The sequence below is a fragment of the Triticum urartu genome, chromosome 3, assembly GCF_003073215.2.
Source record: "Triticum urartu cultivar G1812 chromosome 3, Tu2.1, whole genome shotgun sequence".
Classification (NCBI taxonomy): Eukaryota; Viridiplantae; Streptophyta; class Magnoliopsida; order Poales; family Poaceae; genus Triticum; species Triticum urartu.
The window spans coordinates 320,309,344-320,318,081 of NC_053024.1; positions in this window are offsets into that span (position 1 = coordinate 320,309,344).

An 8,738-nucleotide genomic window follows, 5' to 3' on the forward strand; every position below is an offset into this window, starting at 1 on the left:
CCTAGGATGACATCCAGTCCTTTATTTTCCAACACAATAAGATTGGTGTGAAATTTCAATCCTTCGAACTCAATAACCACATTCTGACAGTAACTTTGAGTAACTTGCTGAATCGCAGGGGACTTGATGATCATGGATTTTTCCAAGGGAAACATCGAAAAATTATTTTGCAAAGCAAAACTTTTCGAAATGAATGAGTGAGAAGCTCCAGAATCAAACAAAACCGTTGCAGGTATTGTGTTGACAGGAAACGTACCGAGTACGATATCCGGAGCGTTTTGTGCTTCTTCTTTGGTCACGTGGTTTAGATGACCCTTCCTGTGGTTGTTGTTGGGGTTGAAATTGTTGCGTTTGGGCGCGGAATTATTTCCACCGTTGTTTGGCTTCGGGGTTGAGTTCCTTGGCTTGGGGCACTGTTTGGCATAGTGCCCTTCTTCTCCACAAGCATAGCAAGTAACGCCTGGGCGATATGTGAACTCCTTGTCCCTTGCATGGAAATTCTTGGTTGGGCGTGAGACGTTTGTCGTAGGCTTGGGTGTCCCACCTTTCTGAAAATCTGTCTTGTTTCGGTGGTTGCGCGCAAGAGTAGTCTGGTCTCTTCTTCGCTTGCGGAAATCCTCCAAGCTACATCTCTCATTTTCCAGAGTAATGGCTTTGTCCACTAGAGTCTTAAAATCTGGAAAAGTGTGCACGACCAGTTGGCATTTAAGCGCGGGCGCCAGACCATCAAGGAATTTCTCCATCTTCTTGCTTTCAGTCATACGTTCTTCATTGGCGTAGCGAGACAATAGAGTAAATTGACCGTTGTATTCTGACACTATCATGTTCCTTTGTTTGAGGTCATCGAACTCTCTCTTCTTGATTTTCATAATACTCTTAGGAATGTGTGCACCACGGAAACCTTCCTTGAAATCATCCCAGGTTATATCACTTTCATTGGTGTACATGTGCAGAAAATTCTCCCACCATGATGCAGCTGCTCCTGTGAGATAGTGCGGGGCATATAGTACCTTCTCGGGGTCTGAACATTTTGCAATCACTAATTTTCTCTCCATATCTCGAAGCCAATCCTCGGCCTCAAGAGGCTTGTCAGTATGAGAAAATGTTTGGGGACGTGTCTTCTGTAGCTCAGATAATTTGGAATGCTGCTGATACTGTCCATGGTGATTTCCCATGTTGATGACTTGGTTCATCATTTCCCGATGTTGTTGCTGACTCTGCTCATAAAGGCGACACATTTGTGAAAGTGCCGATTCACTGCCCTGTTGGCTTGACTGTCCTTGTGTGAACTTGTTGCTGTGTTGTGTATCATAATTTTCCTCTGGTGGAGTTGGCATGGAGCGAGTCCAAGGACGAGACATTTTTCACTCTGGGGATATATTTTGTAAAACCCATAAGAAAAGCGAAAAGGGTCGCAAAAACAATTCCAAAAATGCACAAAGCTAGAAGAAAACAAATCGATTTGCGCGCAGAGAAGGACTGCTCATTACATATCTTACACGCGGGCGGTAATTATACAATACATCACTCAGGATATGCGTACATAATCCTGACATGTTATTTAGGCTAGTGCACTCCTCCAGATCCTACATGATGCGCAAACAGGCTACTTCTCACAACCTATGTACATATAAACATATCGTACAAAGTGGTACATTGCATGGCGGCTAAGCGTACTCAGGCGAAGATGTTGACGATCTCCTTTGCCCTGCCGAGGGTGAGGCGTAGCGAGGCTGGGGACTCGACTTCCTCCTCGCTAATAGGCTCCATACGTGTAGTGTTGCGCCGAGTAGATGGAGTGGGTGCCAGGGGCGGAACAACACGAACAGGAGTGGGCGCGAAGGGTGGTGCAGTGCGTGCTGGAGTGGGCGCAATGACTTGGTTGAACTCTTCGGTAGAAGGCAGGCGACGAGTAGGTGCATAAGATGCTGAGGACGAGACAAAAGTCAGTGGCGGTGCGGTGCGTAGGAGCTCCCTCCTGTTGGCGGCACAGCCATGGACTGAGTCCATGCAAGCAGCCACGAAGTCGTCCACCAGGTTGTCGAAGGCTGCTTCCAGGGCCCGGAGATACTCAATAAGCATCTCAAAAGCCTCGTCTCGTTCTCCTCTGTGGCAGGAGAATGCGTAGTGACAGGTGTAAGGCACATGGCATGGAAGATAACGGTAACGACGAGTCTTCATCACGGGGAGGACATCCCTGAGACGAGCTATCGCCTCGCGGGCTGCCATCTGCATAGCATGCCTCTCCGTAGGCATGGATCTTGCCAAGAACCGGAAGCGGCGTAACTCACCACGCCCTCCCTTGAACTGCACCACGGCCTGGTGCATGGTCAGACTGTCGTTGACTCGGTGCTGGCAGAGTGTGAAGACTGGGCGCACAGATGGCCCCATCGCGACCTGAACGATGAAGGAGAGAAGCTTGACGAACCCATCGGGCACGTTGGCGAAGGTCTGAGACTCGTAGTTGTTGTCGGCCATCTACAAAAGTAGGCAAAAATTCTGAATGGTCAGATCATAAATTTATGCTGACTGTCAGAAAATGACTACAATTGCAAAAAAAATATAAATTGGCTCTATCATGCAAATAAACAATTAGCAATCGCACCTAGTGGCTTCCTACAGTCAGCCTGGCTCTGATACCAAGCTTGTCACGACCGGTTTTCCAATAAAAATGTTTATTGAGAAACCAATCTTTTGAGTCCAGTATGAGAAAAATACTCCTTACTGGTAGACGAGTTCTTGATACAATAAGCCAGTAGCATAAATATATTACAGGGTCGAGCTACGGTTGGTCAACCAAATTATTACAAGCACGCCAATAATTATACATAATGGCGGACATGACACAGTGGTGTGGAGGCATACTACTGACTCGAGGATAGGGTGGTGGTGGAAAAACACAGCGGGGAGTGAGATACATGACTCTAAATCTGGCATCTCATCGAGCCTCGAGGTGAGGCTCGATGAATTTATTTGGTAGCAGAAGCGGATATAATACAGTGACCAAATCCAGGGTCGCACGAGACTGACTGGGATTCCTCTAGGCATCGGACTCGCTATCAAATTCTTCATCCATGAGATCGCCTTCGTCAGCATCTGGCCAAATCAACAAGCCAGGTGAGTACTTTGAAAGTACTCGCAAGACAGTTCGGACGTAAGATATAACAAATGCATCCATGGATGAGTCATAATTAATTTTTAACAGTGGCACATTAATTCATAAAAACAAGACAGGTAAAAAGGGGGTCGGCGGTAGTCCGCTCGAAAACCGAACAAAATAACTGTAAACCCAATCGGGTGTCTGAAGCGACACTTCGATAGGAGGATGAATAAATAAAGCACGCCGCAGTCGGGCGTCTAGGCGACACCACATAAAGGGCTTTAAAAGAAATGCCACAGTTGGGCATCTGAGCGACGCCACATAAAGGGCTTTAAAAGAAATGCCACAGTCGGGCGTCTGAGCGATGCCACATAAAGGGCTTCAAAAGAAATGCCACAGTCGGGCATCTGAGCGACGCCACATAAAGGGGCTTTAAAAGAAATGCCACAGTCGGACATCTGAGCGACATCACAGAAAGGGCTTTTTTTAAAGTATATAATAATAATGCCACAGTCGGACGTCTGAGCGACATCACAGAAAGGGCTTTTATTCACAAGTAAATAATACTCATAATAAGTATTCAATTCATGAGAATAAACGGGTTAGTCCATCCACAGGAATAAACATTTAACCGGACTTAGCACTCATGTGATTCACCGGAGTCTCTGTCATCAAAACTGACATTTGGTCAGGATAAGATAATACCGAACTTGGACATGGAATAGATGATTCAAAGGAATATATGACTCTGCAGAGTTTGTACAAAATTTTTTCCCACAGCCAACGGATTTCTGTAGTCACGAAGGACTAGTTCCGTTTACGGTATTTCGGAAGAAAACACAGCTAACCAGTACACACCCATCCTACCTCTCGATGCTAGGAATCACCCTAGACATCGTCCAAGAAAAACTTTTGAGACGGGGAGATCACAATCTCGAATAGCATGGGATCAAATTTATATACGCGCGCTCTAATGGGTGCCCCCCTCTCGGTCCCAACCGGAAACACCCATGCCCCCTGACCGGATGACTGGCTTTAATCCAGGGCCATGGAACCATCATCACGGCCTCTCCTTTTTCGTGTGTACCAGGAAAGCGGTTTACAACTTACTAAGCCATATTCCTTGCGGAAAACATGTGGTAGTACAGGGAAGGAAGAATGGAAGGAACTGGAATGATACGGGTTGACACTGAAGTCATATAGCCTGGCATAAGACTGGCATGCTACAACACTGCCATCTTACCCATCCTCATGCCGACACATGGCCATGCATACTCACATCCATCCACTCATGGATTTTCGAAACTCACTTGCCTCATCATTGCTTGTAACATGTCATTCGTCGGTATGTTCATCAACATGCCATAAACTACTTAATGCAAACATGCCAAAACAATCATCATATCAAAAGTTCAAACATGCTTGCCTGGTTCAGAGTAGTCGGTGCCTAGCTCGGTTCGGGTGGTCGAGGGCCTCGTCGGAGAGAGCGGAGCGAATCGAGTTGGTGGCCGAGGCGGATCGGGGCGGCCGGAGTTGGGGGAGGAGACCTCCTCGAGGTCCTCCTAGTGGCCTGGCGGGGCTTTGGTGAGGTGTAGTGGTGGTGCGTGCTCGAGGGTGAGCTCGGGAGCCCTTTTTATAAGAACTGGCATGCATGAGCCACGCGTAGAGCTAGGGAGCAAAAGGGCGGCGCGGAACGGCGTTATGCCGCCGTTCTGCTACTTGTCGGCCTCTACGGTGGTTCGGCCGCCGCAAGACACGCCGGCGCGGGCGGCTCAGGGCAGCACCGACGCCAGGAAGACGCCAAGCGCGCGTGCGGGGTGCTGGCCAGGGAGAAGGGGCCGCGTGCAACGCGCCAAGCACACTGTGGACAGGTGACCGATCACTGACGAAGAAACGACGCTGCATCTCTGAATTTTCTGAATTTTTCTAAAAGTCTACGGAAACAGTGTCGGCCAAGTGTTCGACGAAATGATTTTGGCATGAGGGAGGCTCTGCTTGAGCTGATTTTTGGGGGAGTGGCCTCTCATTGCACCAGGAGGCTGCCTGAATTTTGGTGGAATTTTTGGAGAAGTGTAGATATGAATTTCACTAAATTTGGCAAATCTGGTTCAAACTTGCAGTGAGTGAAATTTGAAATTTTTGAGAAGAAGAAGAGTGGATCAAGATGGTTCTAGGTTGTGGGTACTAAAGACAATCCAGGGAAGTTAGTTTGGGATAAAAACTCAAAGGCAATGTGGTACTTGCTTTGAAAATCACTTAAGCTCAAAATAATTGGCAGAAATGATTTGAGAGATCAAACAATTGAAATAAAATCCAAAACTTGTTTGGACTTGTTGAGACAGAGAATTTAAATTGCTCAAAGGTGGAGGGAGGGATTTTGAGAAGATTTACTATAGGAGATATGGTAAAACCATGGGTGGTTTTCAAGATAAGAAAAACCTAAAAATTCATAGAGTTCTCTTTATAAGAAAAAGAATAATCTCCAAAAATATACTTTGAGAAGGGAACCATTAGAGAAAGAGTTTTAAATGATCAAATACCATAATTTGAAGAGGATACAAAAATAAAATTCCTTGCCAAAGAAGTTTTTTTAAGAGGAAGGTTTTCTGAAAAAAAAATTAAATGGCCTCTTTTCAAAAACCAACAAAGTTTTTGCTGAAAAACCAAATAAAAATTTTGGAGTGTCACAAAAAAAGAGAAAAGGCCCAAATAAAAAAATGAGAGAAAAAGATAGAAGGGACAATCCCTTTTCAACACTTGTGCTTCAAAGTAGCACCATGATCTTCATGATAGAGAGTCTCCTGTTTAGTCACTTTCATATACTAGTGGGAAATGTTTCATTAGAGAACTTGGCTTGTATATTCCAATGATGGGCTTCCTCAAAATGCCCTAGGTCTTCGTGAGTAATCGAGTTGGGTGCACACCCACTTAGTTTCTTTTTGAGCTTTCATACACTTATAGCTCTAGTGCATCCATTGCATGGCAATCCCTACTCACTCACATTGATATCTATTGATGGGCATCTCCATAGCCATGGATACGCCTAGTTGATGTGAGACTCTCTTCCCCTTTTTTGTCTTCTCCACAACCACCATTCTATTCCACCTATAGTGCTATGTCCATGGCTCATACTTATGTATTGCGTGAAGATTGAAAAAGTTTCAGAACATCAAAATTATGAAAAAATTGATTGGCTTGTCATTGGGGTTGTGCATGATTAAATAATTTGTGTGATGAAGATAGAGCATAGCCAGACTATATGATTTTGTAGGGATAGCTTTCTTTGGCCATGTTATTTTGAGAAGACATGATTACTTTGTTAGTATGCTTGAAATATTATTATTTTTATGTCAATATTAAACTTTTGTCTTGAGTATTTCGGATTTGAACATTCATGCCACAATAAAGAAAATTACATTCATAATTATGTTAAATAGCATTCCACATAAAAAATTCTGTTTTTATCATTTATCTACTCGAGGACGAGCAGGAATTAAGCTTGGGGATGCTTGATACGTCTGCAACGTATCTATAATTTTTGATTGTTCCATGCTATTATATTATCTGTTTTGGATGTTTAAGTATCTTTAATTTGCACTTTTATATTATTTTTGGGACTAACCTATTAACCGGAGGCCCAGTGCAAGTTTCTGTTTTTTGCCTATTTTAGAGTTTCGCAGAAAAGGAATACCAAATGGAATCCTAACGGAATGAAACCTTCGTGATGATCTTTCTTGGACCTAAAGAAAACCTGGAGACTTGGAGTTGAAGTCTGGAACTCCACGAGGCGGCCACGAGGCAGGAGGGCGCACCCCCACCCTCGTGGGCCCCACATAGCTCCACCGACGTACTTCATTTTCCTATATATACTCTCATACCCTAGATCGATCACAGAGAGCCACGAAACCACTTTTCCACCGCCGCAACCTTCTGTACCCATGATATCCCATCTTGGGGCCTTTTCCAGCGATCTGCCGGAGGGGGAATCGATCATGGAGGTCTTCTAAATCAATACCATAGCCTCTCCGATGAAGCATGAGTAGTTTACCAGAATCCTTCCGGTCCATAGTTATTAGCTAGATGGCTTCTTCTCTCTCTTTGATTCTCAATACAAAATTCGCCTTGATGTAATACTCTTTTGCGGTGTGTTTGCCGAGATCCGTGAATTGTAGGTTTATGAACAAGATTATCTATGAATATTATTTGGTTCTTCTCTAAATTCTTATATGCATGATTTGATATGTTTGCAAGTCTGTTCGAATTATCGGTGTAGTTTGGCCTAGTAGATCGATCTTTCTTGCAATGGGAGAAGTGCTTAGCTTTGGGTTCAATCTTGTGGTGTCCTTTCCCAGTGATAGTAGGGCAGCAAGGCACGTATTGTATTGTTGCCATCGAGGATAAAAATATGGGGTTTATATCATATTGTTTGAGTCTATCCCTCTACATCATGTCATCTTGCTTAAAGCGTTACTCTGTTCTTATAAACTTAATACTCTAGATGCATGCTGGATAGCGATCAATGTGTGGAGTAATAGTAGTAGATGCAGGATCGTTTCGATCTAGTTGACACGGACGTGATTCCTATATGCATGAGCATTTCCTTAGATATCTTCATAACTATGCGCTTTTCTATAAATTGCTCGGCAGTAATTTGTTCACCCGCCATAATACATGCTATCGTGGGAGAAGCCACTAGTGAATCCTATGGCCGCCAATTCTCCTTCTTATTATATCGCATGTCCTTTATTTACATCGCATCTCATTTACTATTTTGCAATCTTTACTTTCCAATCTATACAAGAAAAATACCAGAAATATTTACTTTACTATCTCTATCAGATATCACTTTTGCAAGTGACCATCAAGGAATTGACAACCCCTTTATCGTGTTGGTTGTGAGGTTCTTGATTGTTTGTGTAGGTACTAGGTGACTTGTGCGTTGTCTCCTACTGGATTGATACCTTGGTTATCAAAAATTGAGGGAAATACTTACGCTACTTTGCTGCATCACCCTTTCCTCTTCAATGGAAAATCAACGCATGCTCAAGAGGTAGCACGCGACTGATGAACATGAAGACTTGAACGACACTGTGGCAGGCCCTCAATCAACAGACGACCCCAACAATGTTGGAGCTCCTCCATCGACTTCATGATGATATTCTTCCGGGGCTTTAGTCCTCATTTTTCTTCCCTTTTGGTCATTCGATGACAAAGGGGAGAAATTTCAGTTAGTCTTCAAGCGGGTCTCTTTATATGGGCATTTTTTTTGCTAAGTTACAACTCTCACTACTAGGAAAAGGCCTACTAGTGGCACACCAGTTTTGCCTACTAATGCCGCACTACTGGTGCGCCACTAGTACCACGCCACCAGTATTTTTTACTAATGGCGCACCACTAGTGCGCCATTAGTATCTGGTATACTAATGGCCAGTGGTGCGCCATTAGTATAGGCCACGGTGCGCCATTAGTATAGGCCACTGGTGCGCCATTAGTATAGGCCATGGTGCGCCATTAGTATTTTTGAATTTTGAAGGCGGGAAAATAGTAGTGGCGCACCGTCTAACCCCCACCGTGCGCCATTGCTATTTTTGAATTTTGAATTTGGATCTGGATCGTGATTTTTTTGCCCATTTTTTTC